The 17804-nt window shown below is 37.9% G+C and overlaps 36 non-coding genes and 28 pseudogenes across 36 annotated transcripts; all 64 read right to left on the bottom strand.

Annotated features, from left to right (window-relative positions):
• Positions 1 to 108: 108 nt before the first annotated feature.
• Positions 109 to 227, bottom strand: LOC149715706 (5S ribosomal RNA; annotated as a pseudogene).
• Positions 228 to 364: 137 nt separating this feature from the next.
• LOC149715705 (5S ribosomal RNA) lies at positions 365 to 483 on the bottom strand (annotated as a pseudogene).
• A 137-nt stretch (positions 484 to 620) lies between these two features.
• Positions 621 to 739, bottom strand: LOC149715704 (5S ribosomal RNA). The gene has a single exon (XR_016372023.1). It is a non-coding gene; the product is annotated as a 5S ribosomal RNA (ribosomal RNA).
• A 136-nt stretch (positions 740 to 875) lies between these two features.
• Positions 876 to 994, bottom strand: LOC149715703 (5S ribosomal RNA). Its single transcript, XR_016373186.1, has one exon. It is a non-coding gene; the product is annotated as a 5S ribosomal RNA (ribosomal RNA).
• Positions 995 to 1132: 138 nt separating this feature from the next.
• LOC149715702 (5S ribosomal RNA) lies at positions 1133 to 1251 on the bottom strand (annotated as a pseudogene).
• Positions 1252 to 1373: 122 nt separating this feature from the next.
• On the bottom strand, positions 1374 to 1476 carry LOC149715701 (5S ribosomal RNA; annotated as a pseudogene).
• Positions 1477 to 1613: 137 nt separating this feature from the next.
• LOC149715700 (5S ribosomal RNA) lies at positions 1614 to 1732 on the bottom strand (annotated as a pseudogene).
• A 137-nt stretch (positions 1733 to 1869) lies between these two features.
• LOC149715699 (5S ribosomal RNA) lies at positions 1870 to 1988 on the bottom strand (annotated as a pseudogene).
• A 137-nt stretch (positions 1989 to 2125) lies between these two features.
• Positions 2126 to 2244, bottom strand: LOC149715698 (5S ribosomal RNA). Its single transcript, XR_016373162.1, has one exon. It is a non-coding gene; the product is annotated as a 5S ribosomal RNA (ribosomal RNA).
• Positions 2245 to 2377: 133 nt separating this feature from the next.
• LOC149715697 (5S ribosomal RNA) lies at positions 2378 to 2496 on the bottom strand. Its single transcript, XR_016372016.1, has one exon. It is a non-coding gene; the product is annotated as a 5S ribosomal RNA (ribosomal RNA).
• A 136-nt stretch (positions 2497 to 2632) lies between these two features.
• LOC149715696 (5S ribosomal RNA) lies at positions 2633 to 2751 on the bottom strand. Its single transcript, XR_016371997.1, has one exon. It is a non-coding gene; the product is annotated as a 5S ribosomal RNA (ribosomal RNA).
• Positions 2752 to 2887: 136 nt separating this feature from the next.
• Positions 2888 to 3006, bottom strand: LOC149715695 (5S ribosomal RNA). The gene has a single exon (XR_016371969.1). It is a non-coding gene; the product is annotated as a 5S ribosomal RNA (ribosomal RNA).
• A 137-nt stretch (positions 3007 to 3143) lies between these two features.
• Positions 3144 to 3262, bottom strand: LOC149715694 (5S ribosomal RNA; annotated as a pseudogene).
• Positions 3263 to 3384: 122 nt separating this feature from the next.
• On the bottom strand, positions 3385 to 3487 carry LOC149715693 (5S ribosomal RNA; annotated as a pseudogene).
• A 137-nt stretch (positions 3488 to 3624) lies between these two features.
• LOC149715692 (5S ribosomal RNA) lies at positions 3625 to 3743 on the bottom strand (annotated as a pseudogene).
• A 137-nt stretch (positions 3744 to 3880) lies between these two features.
• Positions 3881 to 3999, bottom strand: LOC149715691 (5S ribosomal RNA; annotated as a pseudogene).
• Positions 4000 to 4136: 137 nt separating this feature from the next.
• Positions 4137 to 4255, bottom strand: LOC149715690 (5S ribosomal RNA). The gene has a single exon (XR_016373150.1). It is a non-coding gene; the product is annotated as a 5S ribosomal RNA (ribosomal RNA).
• Positions 4256 to 4387: 132 nt separating this feature from the next.
• LOC149715689 (5S ribosomal RNA) lies at positions 4388 to 4506 on the bottom strand (annotated as a pseudogene).
• Positions 4507 to 4643: 137 nt separating this feature from the next.
• LOC149715688 (5S ribosomal RNA) lies at positions 4644 to 4762 on the bottom strand (annotated as a pseudogene).
• A 137-nt stretch (positions 4763 to 4899) lies between these two features.
• Positions 4900 to 5018, bottom strand: LOC149715687 (5S ribosomal RNA). The gene has a single exon (XR_016373137.1). It is a non-coding gene; the product is annotated as a 5S ribosomal RNA (ribosomal RNA).
• Positions 5019 to 5150: 132 nt separating this feature from the next.
• On the bottom strand, positions 5151 to 5269 carry LOC149715686 (5S ribosomal RNA; annotated as a pseudogene).
• A 137-nt stretch (positions 5270 to 5406) lies between these two features.
• LOC149715685 (5S ribosomal RNA) lies at positions 5407 to 5525 on the bottom strand (annotated as a pseudogene).
• A 137-nt stretch (positions 5526 to 5662) lies between these two features.
• On the bottom strand, positions 5663 to 5781 carry LOC149715684 (5S ribosomal RNA). The gene has a single exon (XR_016373124.1). It is a non-coding gene; the product is annotated as a 5S ribosomal RNA (ribosomal RNA).
• A 133-nt stretch (positions 5782 to 5914) lies between these two features.
• On the bottom strand, positions 5915 to 6033 carry LOC149715683 (5S ribosomal RNA). Its single transcript, XR_016374136.1, has one exon. It is a non-coding gene; the product is annotated as a 5S ribosomal RNA (ribosomal RNA).
• Positions 6034 to 6171: 138 nt separating this feature from the next.
• Positions 6172 to 6290, bottom strand: LOC149715682 (5S ribosomal RNA). Its single transcript, XR_016374180.1, has one exon. It is a non-coding gene; the product is annotated as a 5S ribosomal RNA (ribosomal RNA).
• A 137-nt stretch (positions 6291 to 6427) lies between these two features.
• On the bottom strand, positions 6428 to 6546 carry LOC149715681 (5S ribosomal RNA). Its single transcript, XR_016373676.1, has one exon. It is a non-coding gene; the product is annotated as a 5S ribosomal RNA (ribosomal RNA).
• A 137-nt stretch (positions 6547 to 6683) lies between these two features.
• On the bottom strand, positions 6684 to 6802 carry LOC149715680 (5S ribosomal RNA). The gene has a single exon (XR_016371967.1). It is a non-coding gene; the product is annotated as a 5S ribosomal RNA (ribosomal RNA).
• A 121-nt stretch (positions 6803 to 6923) lies between these two features.
• LOC149715679 (5S ribosomal RNA) lies at positions 6924 to 7026 on the bottom strand (annotated as a pseudogene).
• Positions 7027 to 7163: 137 nt separating this feature from the next.
• LOC149715678 (5S ribosomal RNA) lies at positions 7164 to 7282 on the bottom strand. The gene has a single exon (XR_016374111.1). It is a non-coding gene; the product is annotated as a 5S ribosomal RNA (ribosomal RNA).
• Positions 7283 to 7418: 136 nt separating this feature from the next.
• Positions 7419 to 7537, bottom strand: LOC149715677 (5S ribosomal RNA; annotated as a pseudogene).
• A 137-nt stretch (positions 7538 to 7674) lies between these two features.
• Positions 7675 to 7793, bottom strand: LOC149715676 (5S ribosomal RNA). The gene has a single exon (XR_016372291.1). It is a non-coding gene; the product is annotated as a 5S ribosomal RNA (ribosomal RNA).
• Positions 7794 to 7930: 137 nt separating this feature from the next.
• On the bottom strand, positions 7931 to 8049 carry LOC149715675 (5S ribosomal RNA). The gene has a single exon (XR_016374109.1). It is a non-coding gene; the product is annotated as a 5S ribosomal RNA (ribosomal RNA).
• A 121-nt stretch (positions 8050 to 8170) lies between these two features.
• LOC149715674 (5S ribosomal RNA) lies at positions 8171 to 8273 on the bottom strand (annotated as a pseudogene).
• A 136-nt stretch (positions 8274 to 8409) lies between these two features.
• Positions 8410 to 8528, bottom strand: LOC149715673 (5S ribosomal RNA; annotated as a pseudogene).
• Positions 8529 to 8665: 137 nt separating this feature from the next.
• On the bottom strand, positions 8666 to 8784 carry LOC149715672 (5S ribosomal RNA; annotated as a pseudogene).
• Positions 8785 to 8920: 136 nt separating this feature from the next.
• Positions 8921 to 9039, bottom strand: LOC149715671 (5S ribosomal RNA; annotated as a pseudogene).
• A 135-nt stretch (positions 9040 to 9174) lies between these two features.
• Positions 9175 to 9293, bottom strand: LOC149715670 (5S ribosomal RNA). The gene has a single exon (XR_016374304.1). It is a non-coding gene; the product is annotated as a 5S ribosomal RNA (ribosomal RNA).
• A 137-nt stretch (positions 9294 to 9430) lies between these two features.
• LOC149715669 (5S ribosomal RNA) lies at positions 9431 to 9549 on the bottom strand (annotated as a pseudogene).
• A 122-nt stretch (positions 9550 to 9671) lies between these two features.
• LOC149715668 (5S ribosomal RNA) lies at positions 9672 to 9774 on the bottom strand (annotated as a pseudogene).
• A 137-nt stretch (positions 9775 to 9911) lies between these two features.
• LOC149715667 (5S ribosomal RNA) lies at positions 9912 to 10030 on the bottom strand (annotated as a pseudogene).
• Positions 10031 to 10166: 136 nt separating this feature from the next.
• Positions 10167 to 10285, bottom strand: LOC149715666 (5S ribosomal RNA; annotated as a pseudogene).
• A 137-nt stretch (positions 10286 to 10422) lies between these two features.
• Positions 10423 to 10541, bottom strand: LOC149715665 (5S ribosomal RNA). Its single transcript, XR_016371966.1, has one exon. It is a non-coding gene; the product is annotated as a 5S ribosomal RNA (ribosomal RNA).
• Positions 10542 to 10677: 136 nt separating this feature from the next.
• On the bottom strand, positions 10678 to 10796 carry LOC149715664 (5S ribosomal RNA). Its single transcript, XR_016374290.1, has one exon. It is a non-coding gene; the product is annotated as a 5S ribosomal RNA (ribosomal RNA).
• Positions 10797 to 10933: 137 nt separating this feature from the next.
• On the bottom strand, positions 10934 to 11052 carry LOC149715663 (5S ribosomal RNA). The gene has a single exon (XR_016374272.1). It is a non-coding gene; the product is annotated as a 5S ribosomal RNA (ribosomal RNA).
• Positions 11053 to 11189: 137 nt separating this feature from the next.
• On the bottom strand, positions 11190 to 11308 carry LOC149715662 (5S ribosomal RNA). Its single transcript, XR_016372290.1, has one exon. It is a non-coding gene; the product is annotated as a 5S ribosomal RNA (ribosomal RNA).
• Positions 11309 to 11445: 137 nt separating this feature from the next.
• On the bottom strand, positions 11446 to 11564 carry LOC149715661 (5S ribosomal RNA). The gene has a single exon (XR_016374084.1). It is a non-coding gene; the product is annotated as a 5S ribosomal RNA (ribosomal RNA).
• A 137-nt stretch (positions 11565 to 11701) lies between these two features.
• Positions 11702 to 11820, bottom strand: LOC149715660 (5S ribosomal RNA). The gene has a single exon (XR_016374134.1). It is a non-coding gene; the product is annotated as a 5S ribosomal RNA (ribosomal RNA).
• A 121-nt stretch (positions 11821 to 11941) lies between these two features.
• LOC149715659 (5S ribosomal RNA) lies at positions 11942 to 12044 on the bottom strand (annotated as a pseudogene).
• Positions 12045 to 12180: 136 nt separating this feature from the next.
• Positions 12181 to 12299, bottom strand: LOC149715658 (5S ribosomal RNA). Its single transcript, XR_016373000.1, has one exon. It is a non-coding gene; the product is annotated as a 5S ribosomal RNA (ribosomal RNA).
• A 136-nt stretch (positions 12300 to 12435) lies between these two features.
• Positions 12436 to 12554, bottom strand: LOC149715657 (5S ribosomal RNA). Its single transcript, XR_016374271.1, has one exon. It is a non-coding gene; the product is annotated as a 5S ribosomal RNA (ribosomal RNA).
• Positions 12555 to 12691: 137 nt separating this feature from the next.
• LOC149715656 (5S ribosomal RNA) lies at positions 12692 to 12810 on the bottom strand. The gene has a single exon (XR_016373622.1). It is a non-coding gene; the product is annotated as a 5S ribosomal RNA (ribosomal RNA).
• Positions 12811 to 12947: 137 nt separating this feature from the next.
• Positions 12948 to 13066, bottom strand: LOC149715655 (5S ribosomal RNA). Its single transcript, XR_016374102.1, has one exon. It is a non-coding gene; the product is annotated as a 5S ribosomal RNA (ribosomal RNA).
• Positions 13067 to 13187: 121 nt separating this feature from the next.
• On the bottom strand, positions 13188 to 13290 carry LOC149715654 (5S ribosomal RNA; annotated as a pseudogene).
• A 136-nt stretch (positions 13291 to 13426) lies between these two features.
• LOC149715653 (5S ribosomal RNA) lies at positions 13427 to 13545 on the bottom strand. Its single transcript, XR_016372888.1, has one exon. It is a non-coding gene; the product is annotated as a 5S ribosomal RNA (ribosomal RNA).
• Positions 13546 to 13666: 121 nt separating this feature from the next.
• On the bottom strand, positions 13667 to 13769 carry LOC149715652 (5S ribosomal RNA; annotated as a pseudogene).
• Positions 13770 to 13905: 136 nt separating this feature from the next.
• LOC149715651 (5S ribosomal RNA) lies at positions 13906 to 14024 on the bottom strand. The gene has a single exon (XR_016372776.1). It is a non-coding gene; the product is annotated as a 5S ribosomal RNA (ribosomal RNA).
• Positions 14025 to 15677: 1653 nt separating this feature from the next.
• TRNAV-UAC (transfer RNA valine (anticodon UAC)) lies at positions 15678 to 15750 on the bottom strand. The gene has a single exon. It is a non-coding gene; the product is annotated as a tRNA-Val (tRNA).
• Positions 15751 to 16133: 383 nt separating this feature from the next.
• Positions 16134 to 16252, bottom strand: LOC149715649 (5S ribosomal RNA). Its single transcript, XR_016374269.1, has one exon. It is a non-coding gene; the product is annotated as a 5S ribosomal RNA (ribosomal RNA).
• A 137-nt stretch (positions 16253 to 16389) lies between these two features.
• On the bottom strand, positions 16390 to 16508 carry LOC149715648 (5S ribosomal RNA). Its single transcript, XR_016373621.1, has one exon. It is a non-coding gene; the product is annotated as a 5S ribosomal RNA (ribosomal RNA).
• Positions 16509 to 16645: 137 nt separating this feature from the next.
• On the bottom strand, positions 16646 to 16764 carry LOC149715647 (5S ribosomal RNA). The gene has a single exon (XR_016374097.1). It is a non-coding gene; the product is annotated as a 5S ribosomal RNA (ribosomal RNA).
• Positions 16765 to 16885: 121 nt separating this feature from the next.
• On the bottom strand, positions 16886 to 16988 carry LOC149715646 (5S ribosomal RNA; annotated as a pseudogene).
• Positions 16989 to 17125: 137 nt separating this feature from the next.
• LOC149715645 (5S ribosomal RNA) lies at positions 17126 to 17244 on the bottom strand. Its single transcript, XR_016373665.1, has one exon. It is a non-coding gene; the product is annotated as a 5S ribosomal RNA (ribosomal RNA).
• A 136-nt stretch (positions 17245 to 17380) lies between these two features.
• LOC149715644 (5S ribosomal RNA) lies at positions 17381 to 17499 on the bottom strand. Its single transcript, XR_016374268.1, has one exon. It is a non-coding gene; the product is annotated as a 5S ribosomal RNA (ribosomal RNA).
• A 137-nt stretch (positions 17500 to 17636) lies between these two features.
• On the bottom strand, positions 17637 to 17755 carry LOC149715643 (5S ribosomal RNA). Its single transcript, XR_016373641.1, has one exon. It is a non-coding gene; the product is annotated as a 5S ribosomal RNA (ribosomal RNA).
• Positions 17756 to 17804: the final 49 nt, after the last annotated feature.

Raw genomic sequence — 17804 nt, 5'->3', positions numbered from 1 at the left:
ATTAAGTGAGACAAATTAACCATCATCTTTTTAAAACAATAACAAAAAGAAATTATGTTTGCTTTTTTCATTTCTAGTGGAATTTAAAAGAGGAAAAAAAAGTGAAAAAGCCAACGGCACGCAGTGTTTCTAAGTGGTCTCCCTCCCAAGTACTGACTGCGCTCGCCGAGGCTTAACTTCGGTGATCTGACGAGATCTGGTGTTTTCAGCGTGATATGGCCGTTGCCGAGAGTGCTATTTAATAATTCGAATTTAAATTAAGTGAGACAAATTAATATTCATCTTCTTAAAACAATAACAAAAAGAAAATATGTTGGCTTTTTTCACATCTATTGGAATTTAAAAGAGGAAAAAAAAGTGAAAAAGCCAACGGCACTTAGCGTTCCTAAGTGGTCTCCCTCCCAAGTACTGACTGCGCTCGACGCTGCTTAACTTCGGTGATCCGACGAGAACCGGTGTTTTTAGCGTGATATGGCCGTTGCCGAGAGTGCTAGATAATAATTCGAATTTAAATTAAGTGAGACAAATTAACCTTCATCTTTTTAAAACAATAACAAAAAGAAAATATGTTGGCTTTTTTCATATCTATTGGAATTTAAAAGAGGAAAAAAAAGTGAAAAAGCCAACGGCACGCAGTGTTCCTAAGTGGTCTCCCTCCCAAGTACTGACTGCGCTCGACGCTGCTTAACTTCGGTGATCGGACGAGAACCGGTGTTTTCAGCGTGATATGGCCGTTGCCGAGAGTGCTATTTAATAATTCGAATTTAAATTAAGTGAGACAAATTAACCTTCATCTTTTTAAAACAATAACAAAAAGAAAATATGTTTGCTTTTTTCATATCTATTGGAATTTAAAAGAGGAAAAAAAGTGAAAAAGCCAACGGCACGCAGTGTTCCTAAGTGGTCTCCCTCCCAAGTACTGACTGCGCTCGACGCTGCTTAACTTCGGTGATCGGACGAGAACCGGTGTTTTCAGCGTGATATTGCCGTTGCCGAGAGTGCTATTTAATAATTCGAATTTAAATTAAGTGAGACAAATTTACCTTCATCTTTTTAAAACAATAACAAAAAGAAAATATGTTGGCTTTTTTCATATCTATTGGAATTTAAAAGAGGAAAAAAAAAGTGAAAAATCCAACGGCACGCAGTGTTCCTAAGTGGTCTCCCTCCCAAGTACTGACTGCGCTCGACGCTGCTTAACTTCGGTGATCGGACGAGAACCGGTGTTTTCAGCGTGATATTGCCGTTGCCGAGAGTGCTATTTAATAATTCGAAATTAATAAACCTTCATCTTTATAAATCAATAATAAAAAGAAGATATGTTTGCTTTTTTCATATCTCGTGGAATTTAAAAGAGGAAATAAAAGTGAAAAAGCCAACGGCACGCAAAGTTTCCAAGTACTGACTGCGCTCGACGCTGCTTAACTTCGGTGATCGGACGAGAACCGGTGTTTTCAGCGTGATATGGCCGTTGCCGAGAGTGCTATTTAATAATTCGAATTTAAATTAAGTGAGACAAATTAACCATCATCTTTTTAAAACAATAACAAAAAGAAAATATGTTTGCTTTTTTCATTTCTAGTGGAATTTAAAAGAGGAAAAAAAAGTGAAAAAGCCAACGGCACGCAGTGTTTCTAAGTGGTCTCCCTCCCAAGTACTGACTGCGCTCGCCGCTGCTTAACTTCGGTGATCGGACGAGATCTGGTGTTTTCAGCGTGATATGGCCGTTGCCGAGAGTGCTATTTAATAATTCGAATTTAAATTAAGTGAGACAAATTAATATTCATCTTCTTAAAACAATAACAAAAAGAAAATATGTTGGCTTTTTTCATATCTATTGGAATTTAAAAGAGGAAAAAAAAGTGAAAAAGCCAACGGCACTTAGCGTTCCTAAGTGGTCTCCCTCCCAAGTACTGACTGCGCTCGACGCTGCTTAACTTCGGTGATCCGACGAGAACCGGTGTTTTCAGCGTGATATGGCCGTTGCCGAGAGTGCTAGATAATAATTCGAATTTAAATTAAGTGAGACAAATTAACCTTCATCTTTTTAAAACAATAACAAAAAGAAAATATGTTGGCTTTTTTCATATCTATTGGAATTTAAAAGAGGAAAAAAAAGTGAAAAAGCCAACGGCACGCAGTGTTCGTAAGTGGTCTCCCTCCCAAGTACTGACTGCGCTCGACGCTGCTTAACTTCGGTGATCGGACGAGAACCGGTGTTTTCAGCGTGATATGGCCGTTGCCGAGAGTGCTATTTAATAATTCGAATTTAAATTAAGTGAGACAAATTAACCATCTTTTTAAAACAATAAAAAAAAGAAAATATGTTTGCTTTTTTCATATCTATTGGAATTTAAAAGAGGAAAAAAAGTGAAAAAGCCAACGGCACGCAGTGTTCCTAAGTGGTCTCCCTCCCAAGTACTGACTGCGCTCGACGCTGCTTAACTTCGGTGATCGGACGAGAACCGGTGTTTTCAGCGTGATATGGCCGTTGCCGAGAGTGCTATTTAATAATTCGAATTTAAATTAAGTGAGACAAATTAACCTTCATCTTTTTAAAACAATAACAAAAAGAAAATATGTTTGCTTTTTTCATATCTATTGGAATTTAAAAGAGGAAAAAAAGTGAAAAAGCCAACGGCACGCAGTGTTCCTAAGTGGTCTCCCTCCCAAGTACTGACTGCGCTCGACGCTGCTTAACTTCGGTGATCGGACGAGAACCGGTGTTTTCAGCGTGATATGGCCGTTGCCGAGAGTGCTATTTAATAATTCGAATTTAAATTAAGTGAGACAAATTAACCATCATCTTTTTAAAACAATAACAAAAAGAAAATATGTTTGCTTTTTTCATTTCTAGTGGAATTTAAAAGAGGAAAAAAAGTGAAAAAGCCAACGGCACGCAGTGTTCCTAAGTGGTCTCCCTCCCAAGTACTGACTGCGCTCGACGCTGCTTAACTTCGGTGATCGGACGAGAACCGGTGTTTTCAGCGTGATATGGCCGTTGCCGAGAGTGCTATTTAATAATTCGAATTTAAATTAAGTGAGACAAATTTACCTTCATCTTTTTAAAACAATAACAAAAAGAAAATATGTTGGCTTTTTTCATATCTATTGGAATTTAAAAGAGGAAAAAAAAGTGAAAAATCCAACGGCACGCAGTGTTCCTAAGTGGTCTCCCTCCCAAGTACTGACTGCGCTCGACGCTGCTTAACTTCGGTGATCGGACGAGAACCGGTGTTTTCAGCGTGATATTGCCGTTGCCGAGAGTGCTATTTAATAATTCGAAATTAATAAACCTTCATCTTTATAAATCAATAATAAAAAGAAGATATGTTTGCTTTTTTCATATCTCGTGGAATTTAAAAGAAGAAATAAAAGTGAAAAAGCCAACGGCACGCAAAGTTTCCAAGTACTGACTGCGCTCGACGCTGCTTAACTTCGGTGATCGGACGAGAACCGGTGTTTTCAGCGTGATATGGCCGTTGCCGAGAGTGCTATTTAATAATTCGAATTTAAATTAAGTGGGACAAATTAACCATCATCTTTTTAAAACAATAACAAAAAGAAAATATGTTTGCTTTTTTCATTTCTAGTGGAATTTAAAAGAGGAAAAAAAAGTGAAAAAGCCAACGGCACGCAGTGTTTATAAGTGGTCTCCCTCCCAAGTACTGACTGCGCTCGCCGCTGCTTAACTTCGGTGATCGGACGAGATCTGGTGTTTTCACCGTGATATGGCCGTTGCCGAGAGTGCTATTTAATAATTCGAATTTAAATTAAGTGAGACAAATTAATATTCATCTTCTTAAAACAATAACAAAAAGAAAATATGTTGGCTTTTTTCATATCTTTTGGAATTTAAAAGAGGAAAAAAAAGTGAAAAAGCCAACGGCACTTAGCGTTCCTAAGTGGTCTCCCTCCCAAGTACTGACTGCGCTCGACGCTGCTTAACTTCGGTGATCCGACGAGAACCGGTGTTTTCAGCGTGATATGGCCGTTGCCGAGAGTGCTAGATAATAATTCGAATTTAAATTAAGTGAGACAAATTAACCTTCATCTTTTTAAAACAATAACAAAAAGAAAATATGTTGGCTTTTTTCATATCTATTGGAATTTAAAAGAGGAAAAAAAAGTGAAAAAGCCAACGGCACGCAGTGTTCGTAAGTGGTCTCCCTCCCAAGTACTGACTGCGCTCGACGCTGCTTAACTTCGGTGATCGGACGAGAACCGGTGTTTTCAGCGTGATATGGCCGTTGCCGAGAGTGCTATTTAATAATTCGAATTTAAATTAAGTGAGACAAATTAACCATCTTTTTAAAACAATAAAAAAAGAAAATATGTTTGCTTTTTTCATATCTATTGGAATTTAAAAGAGGAAAAAAAGTGAAAAAGCCAACGGCACTTAGCGTTCCTAAGTGGTCTCCCTCCCAAGTACTGACTGCGCTCGCCGATGCTTAACTTCGGTGATCTGACGAGATCTGGTGTTTTCAGCGTGATATGGCCGTTGCCGAGAGTGCTATTTAATAATTCGAATTTAAATTAAGTGAGACAAATTAATATTCATCTTCTTAAAACAATAACAAAAAGAAAATATGTTGGCTTTTTTCATATCTATTGGAATTTAAAAGAGGAAAAAAAAGTGAAAAAGCCAACGGCACTTAGCGTTCCTAAGTGGTCTCCCTCCCAAGTACTGACTGCGCTCGACGCTGCTTAACTTCGGTGATCCGACGAGAACCGGTGTTTTCAGCGTGATATGGCCGTTGCCGAGAGTGCTAGATAATAATTCGAATTTAAATTAAGTGAGACAAATTAACCTTCATCTTTTTAAAACAATAACAAAAAGAAAATATGTTGGTTTTTTTCATATCTATTGGAATTTAAAAGAGGAAAAAAAAGTGAAAAAGCCAACGGCACGCAGTGTTCGTAAGTGGTCTCCCTCCCAAGTACTGACTGCGCTCGACGCTGCTTAACTTCGGTGATCGGACGAGAACCGGTGTTTTCAGCGTGATATGGCCGTTGCCGAGAGTGCTATTTAATAATTCGAATTTAAATTAAGTGAGACAAATTAACCATCTTTTTAAAACAATAAAAAAAGAAAATATGTTTGCTTTTTTCATATCTATTGGAATTTAAAAGAGGAAAAAAAGTGAAAAAGCCAACGGCACGCAGTGTTCCAAAGTGGTCTCCCTCCCAAGTACTGACTGCGCTCGACGCTGCTTAACTTCGGTGATCGGACGAGATCTGGTGTTTTCAGCGTGATATGGCCGTTGCCGAGAGTGCTATTTAATAATTCGAATTTAAATTAAGTGAGACAAATTAATATTCATCTTCTTAAAACAATAACAAAAAGAAAATATGTTGGCTTTTTTCATATCTATTGGAATTTAAAAGAGGAAAAAAAAGTGAAAAAGCCAACGGCACTTAGCGTTCCTAAGTGGTCTCCCTCCCAAGTACTGACTGCGCTAGACGCTGCTTAACTTCGGTGATCCGACGAGAACCGGTGTTTTCAGCGTGATATGGCCGTTGCCGAGAGTGCTAGATAATAATTCGAATTTAAATTAAGTGAGACAAATTAACCTTCATCTTTTTAAAACAATAACAAAAAGAAAATATGTTGGCTTTTTTCATATCTATTGGAATTTAAAAGAGGGAAAAAAAGTGAAAAAGCCAACGGCACGCAGTGTTCGTAAGTGGTCTCCCTCCCAAGTACTGACTGCGCTCGACGCTGCTTAACTTCGGTGATCGGACGAGAACCGGTGTTTTCAGCGTGATATGGCCGTTGCCGAGAGTGCTATTTAATAATTCGAATTTAAATTAAGTGAGACAAATTAACCATCTTTTTAAAACAATAAAAAAAAGAAAATATGTTTGCTTTTTTCATATCTATTGGAATTTAAAAGAGGAAAAAAAGTGAAAAAGCCAACGGCACGCAGTGTTCCTAAGTGGTCTCCCTCCCAAGTACTGACTGCGCTCGACGCTGCTTAACTTCGGTGATCGGACGAGAACCGGTGTTTTCAGCGTGATATGGCCGTTGCGGAGAGTGCTAGATAATAATTCGAATTTAAATTAAGTGAGACAAATTAACCTTCATCTTTTTAAAACAATAACAAAAAGAAAAATATGTTTGCTTTTTTCATATCTATAGGAATTTAAAAGAGGAAAAAAAAGTGAAAAAGCAAACGGCACGCAGTGTTCCTAAGTGGTCTCCCTCCCAAGTACTGACTGCGCTCGACGCTGCTTAACTTCGGTGATCGGACGAGAACCGGTGTTTTCAGCGTGATATGGCCGTTGCCGAGAGTGCTAGATAATAATTCGAATTTAAATTAAGTGAGACAAATTAACCATCATCTTTTTAAAACAATAACAAAAAGAAAATATGTTGGCTTTTTTCATATCTATTGGAATTTAAAAGAGGAAAAAAAAGTGAAAAAGCCAACGGCACGCAGTGTTCCTAAGTGGTCTCCCTCCCAAGTACTGACTGCGCTCGACGCTGCTTAACTTCGGTGATCCGACGAGAACCGGTGTTTTCAGCGTGATATGGCCGTTGCCGAGAGTGCCAGATAATAATTCGAATTTAAATTAAGTGAGACAAATTAACCATCATCTTTTTAAAACAATAACAAAAAGAAAATAGGTTTGCTTTTTTCATATCTATTGGAATTTAAAAGAGGAAAAAAAAGTGAAAAAGCCAACGGCACGCAGTGTTCCTAAGTGGTCTCCCTCCCAAGTACTGACTGCGCTCGACGCTGCTTAACTTCGGTGATCGGACGAGAACCGGTGTTTTCAGCGTGATATGGCCGTTGCCGAGAGTGCTAGATAATAATTTGAATTTAATAACCTTCATCTTTATAAATCAATAAGAAAAAGAAGATATGTTTGCTTTTTTCATATCTGATGGAATTTAAAAGACGAAATAAAAGTGAAAATGCCAACGGCACGCAAAGTTTCCAAGTACTGACTGCGCTCGACGCTGCTTAACTTCGGTGATCGGACGAGAACCGGTGTTTTCAGCGTGATATGGCCGTTGCCGAGAGTGCAAGATAATAATTCGAATTTAAATTAAGTGAGACAAATTAACCATCATCTTTTTAAAACAATAACAAAAAGAAAATATGTTTGCTTTTTTCATATCTATTGGAATTTAAAAGAGGAAAAAAAAGTGAAAACGCCAACGGCACGCAGTGTTCCTAAGTGGTCTCCCTCCCAAGTACTAACTGCGCTCGACGCTGCTTAACTTCGGTGATCCGACGAGAACCGGTGTTTTCAGCGTGATATGGCCGTTGCCGAGAGTGCTAGATAATAATTCGAATTTAAATTAAGTGAGACAAATTGACCTTCATCTTTTTAAAACAATAACAAAATGAAAATATGTTTGCTTTTTTCATATCTATTGGAATTTAAAAGAGGAAAAAAAGTGAAAAAGCCAACGGCACGCAGTGTTCCTAAGTGGTCTCCCTCCCAAGTACTGACTGCGCTCGACGCTTCTTAACTTCGGTGATCGGACGAGAACCGGTGTTTTCAGCGAGATATGGCCGTTGCCGAGAGTGCTAGATAATAATTCGAATTTAAATTAAGTGAGACAAATTAACCATCATCTTTTTAAAACAATAACAAAAATAAAATATGTTTGCTTTTTTCATATCTATTGGAATTTAAAAGAGGAAAAAAAAGTGAAAAAGCCAACAGCACGCAGTGTTCCTAAGTGGTCTCCCTCCCAAGTACTGACTGCGCTCGACGCTGCTTAACTTCGGTGATCGGACGAGAACCGGTGTTTTCAGCGTGATATGGCCGTTGCCGAGAGTGCAAGATAATAATTCGAATTTAAATTAAGTGAGACAAATTAACCATCATCTTTTTAAAACAATAACAAAAAGAAAATATGTTTGCTTTTTTCATATCTATTGGAATTTATAAGAGGAAAAAAAAGTGAAAAAGCCAACGGCACGCAGTGTTCCTAAGTGGTCTCCCTTCCAAGTACTGACTGCGCTCGACGCTGCTTAACTTCGGTGATCGGACGAGAACCGGGGTTTTCAGCGTGATATGGCCGTTGCCGAGAGTGCTAGATAATAATTTGAATTTAATAACCTTCATCTTTATAAATCAATAAGAAAAAGAAGATATGTTTGCTTTTTTCATATCTGATGGAATTTAAAAGACGAAATAAAAGTGAAAATGCCAACGGCACGCAAAGTTTCCAAGTACTGACTGCGCTCGACGCTGCTTAACTTCGGTGATCGGACGAGAACCGGTGTTTTCAGCGTGATATGGCCGTTGCCGAGAGTGCAAGATAATAATTCGAATTTAAATTAAGTGAGACAAATTAACCATCATCTTTTTAAAACAATAACAAAAAGAAAATATGTTTGCTTTTTTCATATCTATTGGAATTTAAAGAGGAAAAAAAAGTGAAAAAGCCAACGGCACGCAGTGTTTCTAAGTGGTCTCCCTCCCAAGTACTGACTGCGCTCGCCGATGCTTAACTTCGGTGATCTGACGAGATCTGGTGTTTTCAGCGTGATATGGCCGTTGCCGAGAGTGCTATTTAATAATTCGAATTTAAATTAAGTGAGACAAATTAATATTCATCTTCTTAAAACAATAACAAAAAGAAAATATGTTGGCTTTTTTCATATCTATTGGAATTTAAAAGAGGAAAAAAAAGTGAAAAAGCCAACGGCACTTAGCGTTCCTAAGTGGTCTCCCTCCCAAGTACTGACTGCGCTCGACGCTGCTTAACTTCGGTGATCCGACGAGAACCGGTGTTTTCAGCGTGATATGGCCGTTGCCGAGCGTGCTAGATATTAATTCGAATTTAAATTAAGTGAGACAAATTAACCATCATCTTTTTAAAACAATAACAAAAAGAAAATATGTTGGCTTTTTTCATATCTATTGGAATTTAAAAGAGGAAAAAAAATGAAAAAGCCAACGGCACGCAGTGTTCCTAAGTGGTCTCCCTCCCAAGTACTGACTGCGCTCGACGCTGCTTAATTTCGGTGATCCGACGAGAACCGGTGTTTTCAGCGTGATATGGCCGTTGCCGAGAGTGCCAGATAATAATTCGAATTTAAATTAAGTGAGACAAATTGACCTTCATCTTTTTAAAACAATAACAAAAAGAAAATATGTTTGCCTTTTTCATATCTATTGGAATTTAAAAGAGGAAAAAAGTGAAAAAGCCAACGGTACGCAGTGTTCCTAAGTGGTCTCCCTCATAAGTACTGACTGCGCTCGACGCTGCTTAACTTCGGTGATCGGACGAGAACCGGTGTTTTCAGCGTGATATGGCCGTTGCCGAGAGTGCTATTTAATAATTCGAATTTAAATTAAGTGAGACAAATTTACCTTCATCTTTTTAATACAATAACAAAAAGAAAATATGTTGGCTTTTTTCATATCTATAGGAATTTAAAAGAGGAAAAAAAAGTGAAAAATCCAACGGCACGCAGTGTTCCTAAGTGGTCTCCCTCCCAAGTACTGACTGCGCTCGACGCTGCTTAACTTCGGTGATCGGACGAGAACCGGTGTTTTCAGAGTGATATGGCCGTTGCCGAGAGTGCTGTTTAATAATTCGAAATTAATAAACCTTCATCTTTATAAATCAATAATAAAAAGAAGATATGTTTGCTTTTTTCATATCTCATGGAATTTAAAAGAGGAAATAAAAGTGAAAAAGCCAACGGCACGCAAAGTTTCCAAGTACTGACTGCGCTCGACGCTGCTTAACTTCGGTGATCGGACGAGAACCGGTGTTTTCAGCGTGATATGGCCGTTGCCGAGAGTGCTATTTAATAATTCGAATTTAAATTAAGTGAGACAAATTAACCATCATCTTTTTAAAACAATAACAAAAAGAAAATATGTTTGCTTTTTTCATATCTAGTGGAATTTAAAAGAGGAAAAAAAAGCGAAAAAGCCAACAGCACGCAGTGTTCCTAAGTGGTCTCCCTCCCAAGTACTGACTGCGCTCGACGCTGCTTAACTTCGGTGATCTGACGAGATCTGGTGTTTTCAGCGTGATATGGCCGTTGCCGAGAGTGCTATTTAATAATTCGAATTTAAATTAAGTGAGACAAATTAATATTCATCTTCTTAAAACAATAACAAAAAGAAAATATGTTGGTTTTTTCATATCTATTGGAATTTAAAAGAGGAAAAAAAAGTGAAAAAGCCAACGGCACTTAGCGTTCCTAAGTGGTCTCCCTCCCAAGTACTGACTGCGCTCGACGCTGCTTAACTTCGGTGATCCGACGAGAACCGGTGTTTTCAGCGTGATATGGCCGTTGCCGAGCGTGCTAGATATTAATTCGAATTAAAATTAAGTGAGACAAATTAACCTTCATCTTTTTAAAACAATAACAAAAAGAAAATATGTTGGCATTTTTCATATCTATTGGAATTTAAAAGAGGAAAAAAAAGTGAAAAAGCCAACGGCACGCAGTGTTCCTAAGTGGTCTCCCTCCCAAGTACTGACTGCGCTCGACGCTGCTTAACTTCGGTGATCGGACGAGAACCGGTGTTTTCAGCGTGATATGGCCGTTGCCGAGAGAGCTATTTAATAATTCGAATTTAAATTAAGTGAGACAAATTAACCTTCATCTTTTTAAAACAATAACAAAAAGAAAATATGTTTGCTTTTTTCATATCTATTGGAATTTAAAAGAGGAAAAAAAGTGAAAAAGCCAACGGCACGCAGTGTTCCTAAGTGGTCTCCCTCCCAAGTAATGACTGCGCTCGACGCTGCTTAACTTCGGTGATCGGACGAGAACCGGTGTTTTCAGCGTGATATGGCCGTTGCCGAGAGTGCTATTTAATAATTCGAATTTATATTAAGTGAGACAAATTTACCTTCATCTTTTTAAAACAATAACAAAAAGAAAATATGTTGGCTTTTTTCATATCTATTGGAATTTAAAAGAGGAAAAAAAAGTGAAAAAGCCAACGGCACGCAGTGTTCCTAAGTGGTCTCCCTCCCAAGTACTGACTGCGCTCGACGCTTCTTAACTTCGGTGATCGGACGAGAACCGGTGTTTTCAGCGTGATATGGCCGTTGCCGAGAGTGCAAGAAAATAATTCGAATTTAAATTAAGTGAGACAAATTAACCATCATCTTTTTAAAACAATAACAGAAAGAAAATATGTTTGCTTTTTTCATTTCTATTGGAATTTAAAAGAGGGAAAAAAAGTGAAAAAGCCAACAGCACGCAGTGTTCCTAAGTGGTCTCCCTCCCAAGTACTGACTGCGCTCGACGCTGCTTAACTTCGGTGATCGGACGAGAACCGGTGTTTTCAGCGTGATATGGCCGTTGCCGAGAGTGCTATTTAATAATTCGAATTTAAATTAAGTGAGACAAATTAACCTTCATCTTTTTAAAACAATAACAAAAAGAAAATATGTTTGCTTTTTTCATATCTATTGGAATTTAAAAGAGGAAAAAAAAGTGAAAAAGCCAACGGCACGCAGTGTTCCTAAGTGGTCTCCCTCCCAAGTACTGACTGCGCTCGACGCTGCTTAACTTCGGTGATCGGACGAGAACCGGGGTTTTCAGCGTGATATGGCCGTTGCCGAGAGTGCTATTTAATAATTCGAATTTAAATTAAGTGAGACAAATTAACCTTCATCTTTTTAAAACAATAACAAAAAGAAAATAGGTTTGCTTTTTTCATATCTATTGGAATTTAAAAGAGGAAAAAAAAGTGAAAAAGCCAACGGCACGCAGTGTTCCTAAGTGGTCTCCCTCCCAAGTACTGACTGCGCTCGACGCGGCTTAACTTCGGTGATCGGACGAGAACCGGTGTTTTCAGCGTGATATGGCCGTTGCCGAGAGTGCTAGATAATAATTTGAATTTAATAACCTTCATCTTTATAAATCAATAAGAAAAAGAAGATATGTTTGCTTTTTTCATATCTAATGGAATTTAAAAGACGAAATAAAAGTGAAAATGCCAACGGCACGCAAAGTTTCCAAGTACTGACTGCGCTCGACGCTGCTTAACTTCGGTGATCGGACGAGAACCGGTGTTTTCAGCGTGATATGGCCGTTGCCGAGAGTGCAAGATAATAATTCGAATTTAAATTAAGTGAGACAAATTAACCATCATCTTTTTAAAACAATAACAAAAAGAAAATATGTTTGCTTTTTTCATATCTATTGGAATTTAAAAGAGGAAAAAAAGTGAAAAAGCCAACGGCACGCAGTGTTCCTAAGTGGTCTCCCTCCCAAGTACTAACTGCGCTCGACGCTGCTTAACTTCGGTGATCCGACGAGAACCGGTGTTTTCAGCGTGATATGGCCGTTGCCGAGAGTGCTAGATAATAATTCGAATTTAAATTAAGTGAGACAAATTGACCTTCATCTTTTTAAAACAATAACAAAATGAAAATATGTTTGCTTTTTTCATATCTATTGGAATTTAAAAGAGGAAAAAAAGTGAAAAAGCCAACGGCACGCAGTGTTCCTAAGTGGTCTCCCTCCCAAGTACTGACTGCGCTCGACGCTTCTTAACTTCGGTGATCGGACGAGAACCGGTGTTTTCAGCGTGATATGGCCGTTGCCGAGAGTGCTAGATAATAATTCGAATTTAAATTAAGTGAGACAAATTAACCATCATCTTTTTAAAACAATAACAAAAATAAAATATGTTTGCTTTTTTCATATCTATTGGAATTTAAAAGAGGAAAAAAAAGTGAAAAAGCCAACAGCACGCAGTGTTCCTGAGTGGTCTCCCTCCCAAGTACTGACTGCGCTCGACGCTGCTTAACTTCGGTGATCGGACGAGAACCGGTGTTTTCAGCGTGATATGGCCGTTGCCGAAAGTGCAAGATAATAATTCGAATTTAAATTAAGTGAGACAAATTAACCATCATCTTTTTAAAACAATAACAAAAAGAAAATATGTTTGCTTTTTTCATATCTATTGGAATTTATAAGAGGAAAAAAAAGTGAAAAAGCCAACGGCACGCAGTGTTCCTAAGTGGTCTCCCTTCCAAGTACTGACTGCGCTCGACGCTGCTTAACTTCGGTGATCGGACGAGAACCGGGGTTTTCAGCGTGATATGGCCGTTGCCGAGAGTGCTAGATAATAATTTGAATTTAATAACCTTCATCTTTATAAATCAATAAGAAAAAGAAGATATGTTTGCTTTTTTCATATCTGATGGAATTTAAAAGACGAAATAAAAGTGAAAATGCCAACGGCACGCAAAGTTTCCAAGTACTGACTGCGCTCGACGCTGCTTAACTTCGGTGATCGGACGAGAACCGGTGTTTTCAGCGTGATATGGCCGTTGCCGAGAGTGCAAGATAATAATTCGAATTTAAATTAAGTGAGACAAATTAACCATCATCTTTTTAAAACAATAACAAAAAGAAAATATGTTTGCTTTTTTCATATCTATTGGAATTTAAAAGAGGAAAAAAAGTGAAAAAGCCAACGGCACGCAGTGTTCCTAAGTGGTCTCCCTCCCAAGTACTAACTGCGCTCGACGCTGCTTAACTTCGGTGATCCGACGAGAACCGGTGTTTTCAGCGTGATATGGCCGTTGCCGAGAGTGCTAGATAATAATTTGAATTTAATAACCTTCATCTTTATAAATCAATAAGAAAAAGAAGATATGTTTGCTTTTTTCATATCTGATGGAATTTAAAAGACGAAATAAAAGTGAAAATGCCAACGGCACGCAAAGTTTCCAAGTACTGACTGCGCTCGACGCTGCTTAACTTCGGTGATCGGACGAGAACCGGTGTTTTCAGCGTGATATGGCCGTTGCCGAGAGTGCAAGATAATAATTCGAATTTAAATTAAGTGAGACAAATTAACCATCATCTTTTTAAAACAATAACAAAAAGAAAATATGTTTGCTTTTTTCATATCTATTGGAATTTAAAAGAGGAAAAAAAGTGAAAAAGCCAACGGCACGCAGTGTTCCTAAGTGGTCTCCCTCCCAAGTACTAACTGCGCTCGACGCTGCTTAACTTCGGTGATCCGACGAGAACCGGTGTTTTCAGCGTGATATGGCCGTTGCCGAGAGTGCTAGATAATAATTCGAATTTAAATTAAGTGAGACAAATTGACCTTCATCTTTTTAAAACAATAACAAAATGAAAATTATATAAAAACGTCTTGGTTTGGACCAAGGCCGAAAAAACAAACGATATGTGTGAGGTTTATCAATTGACTGAAGTTTCAGATATTGAAATTTTTTCTAGTTATTTTTATACACTCAATCCTTAATCAATATTTAATTCAATCAACTGATTTTACTGTTAATCGACCTAGTCCCTCTAAATTAATTGAAAAAATTACATATCTACGCTTTTTCAAGAACAATTACATTTTCCGAAAACATTCTATCGTGAAATTAATTTATCATGTTGAGGATACAGTATTGAATATTTGAAATGTTCTACTGGATGTCTAAAACAAGCAAGCGAACTTGGCATAACTCGGATGGAAAATGTAAATATTTGATCGTGGATGCCAAACAAGGGTGTTGCGCGAATTTATACATTTAATTTCGTAAATCGAAATGCTACATTTCTATTGTCGCCTCTTTGATGGTAAAGTTGCACTGGAACTTCCTTTTCCGTACTTAAGAATTTCTTGGTCATAACTCAGTCTATGGTAATATTGGCTGAGTGTGTTGCGACGGCTCAGATGACCCATACACTGAAACCACTGGTGATTATAAAATGCCATATATTGGGAAAATAGAGGAAGGGAGGGGGTGTCGGAGTTAGATGTGACCTTCTTGGCATAACTAGTAATGAATGATTTGTTTAACCATATTATTTCCGCGGGAAATGAATATAACAAGTCTGAGAAGTATTTCTGTTTATGTGATCTTTACCCTTTACCACACAGGATAAACTTTGTTGCTTTGTCTTAAGTAGACGACATTCACTCTAAACGACAGTCTTATCAACAACTTAAAACAGATTTAAACTTCTTTTGGTGCAAACTTGAAAATTTGTCAAGCCAGCAACAATTAAAACTATATCGGTCAAAATGCTCACAAGTTAGTGAGTATCGACACGAAATCCCTTCAAAATGATTAATTTCATGATAAAATGTTTTCGGAAAATGTAATTGTTCTTGAAAAAGCGTAGATATGTAATTTTTTCAATTAATTTAGAGGGACTAGGTCGATTAACAGTAAAATCAGTTGATTGAATTAAATATTGATTAAGGATTGAGTGTATAAAAATAACTAGAAAAAATTTCAATATCTGAAACTTCAGTCAATTGATAAACCTCACACATATCGTTTGTTTTTTCGGCCTTGGTCCAAACCAAGACGTTTTTATATAATATCTGTCGCTTCAGTCTTAATGTAATTAAATTTTGAGTAATTATGTTTTCTTTACCGCTTATTATTATGTCCAATTACGATGGTCAAAACATGTATCTAGCAGGGCCCAAACGTTGCACCTTCCGCGTGTTAGGCGGACGAGATAACCACTACACTATACATACCTGGTAATACTGAGATTCCTAAGAGATCTAGCTTATTATTATGTCCAATCACGATGGTCAAAACATGTATCTACCAGGGCTCGAACCCGGGACCTTCCACGTGTAAAGCGGACGTGATAACCACTACACAATGAATACTTGGTTATTCTGAGTTTTCGAAGAGATCTAGCTTATTATTGTGTCCAATAACGATAGTCAAGTCATGTATCTACCAGGGCTCGAACCTGGGACCTTCCGAGTGTAAAGCGGACGTGATAACCACTACACCATAGATACTTGGTTATTTTTCGAAGAGCTCTAGCATTATTATTATGTCCAATCACGATGGTCGAAACAAGTACTTCTGTAATTAACTAAAATTAACATACTTCGACTTAATTGTTTCTGATTAGACTAGCCGATCGCACACCCTGAATACTTAATTGTTAAATTAAGAGTATTCCGAAAAGTAACTTCGCTCTAGTTTCTCGGTTAGGGGTGGTTAAATATCACGAAAAACCCCATGTTAATCTCCATAGGAAAATTGGTAAAAGCATGTGAAGTTTGATTTAACGTTACAAAAGAGTATCAAGTCATATCTACAAGGGCCTACCGGCCCTGTAGAATATGTTTGCTTTTTTCATATCTATTGGAATTTAAAAGAGGAAAAAAAGTGAAAAAGCCAACGGCACGCAGTGTTCCTAAGTGGTCTCCCTCCCAAGTACTGACTGCGCTCGACGCTTCTTAACTTCGGTGATCGGACGAGAACCGGTGTTTTCAGCGTGATATGGCCGTTGCCGAGAGTGCTAGATAATAATTCGAATTTAAATTAAGTGAGACAAATTAACCATCATCTTTTTAAAACAATAACAAAAATAAAATATGTTTGCTTTTTTCATATCTATTGGAATTTAAAAGAGGAAAAAAAAGTGAAAAAGCCAACAGCACGCAGTGTTCCTGAGTGGTCTCCCTCCCAAGTACTGACTGCGCTCGACGCTGCTTAACTTCGGTGATCGGACGAGAACCGGTGTTTTCAGCGTGATATGGCCGTTGCCGAAAGTGCAAGATAATAATTCGAATTTAAATTAAGTGAGACAAATTAACCATCATCTTTTTAAAACAATAACAAAAAGAAAATATGTTTGCTTTTTTCATATCTATTGGAATTTATAAGAGGAAAAAAAAGTGAAAAAGCCAACGGCACGCAGTGTTCCTAAGTGGTCTCCCTTCCAAGTACTGACTGCGCTCGACGCTGCTTAACTTCGGTGATCGGACGAGAACCGGGGTTTTCAGCGTGATATGGCCGTTGCCGAGAGTGCTAGATAATAATTTGAATTTAATAACCTTCATCTTTATAAATCAATAAGAAAAAGAAGATATGTTTGCTTTTTTCATATCTGATGGAATTTAAAAGACGAAATAAAAGTGAAAATGCCAACGGCACGCAAAGTTTCCAAGTACTGACTGCGCTCGACGCTGCTTAACTTCGGTGATCGGACGAGAACCGGTGTTTTCAGCGTGATATGGCCGTTGCCGAGAGTGCAAGATAATAATTCGAATTTAAATTAAGTGAGACAAATTAACCATCATCTTTTTAAAACAATAACAAAAAGAAAATATGTTTGCTTTTTTCATATCTATTGGAATTTAAAAGAGGAAAAAAAAGTGAAAAAGCCAACGGCACGCAGTGTTCCTAAGTGGTCTCCCTCCCAAGTACTGACTGCGCTCGACGCTGCTTAACTTCGGTGATCCGACGAGAACCGGTGTTTTCAGCGTGATATGGCCGTTGCCGAGAGTGCTAGATAATAATTCGAATTTAAATTAAGTGAGACAAATTGACCTTCATCTTTTTAAAACAATAACAAAATGAAAATATGTTTGCTTTTTTCATATCTATTGGAATTTAAAAGAGGAAAAAAAGTGAAAAAGCCAACGGCACGCAGTGTTCCTAAGTGGTCTCCCTCCCAAGTACTGACTGCGCTCGACGCTTCTTAACTTCGGTGATCGGACGAGAACCGGTGTTTTCAGCGTGATATGGCCGTTGCCGAGAGTGCTAGATAATAATTCGAATTTAAATTAAGTGAGACAAATTAACCATCATCTTTTTAAAACAATAACAAAAATAAAATATGTTTGCTTTTTTCATATCTATTGGAATTTAAAAGAGGAAAAAAAAGTGAAAAAGCCAACAGCACGCAGTGTTCCTAAGTGGTCTCCCTCCCAAGTACTGACTGCGCTCGACGCTGCTTAACTTCGGTGATCGGACGAGAACCGGTGCTTACAGCGTGATATGGCCGTTGCCGAGAGTGCAAGATAATAATTCGAATTTAAATTAAGTGAGACAAATTAAC

Source organism: Phalangium opilio, unplaced genomic scaffold (genome assembly GCF_054372755.1).
Source record: "Phalangium opilio isolate 3A_F unplaced genomic scaffold, DU_Popi_V2 ptg000009l_1, whole genome shotgun sequence".
Classification (NCBI taxonomy): domain Eukaryota; kingdom Metazoa; phylum Arthropoda; class Arachnida; order Opiliones; family Phalangiidae; genus Phalangium; species Phalangium opilio.
This window is presented reverse-complemented; position numbering and strand designations above follow the sequence as displayed.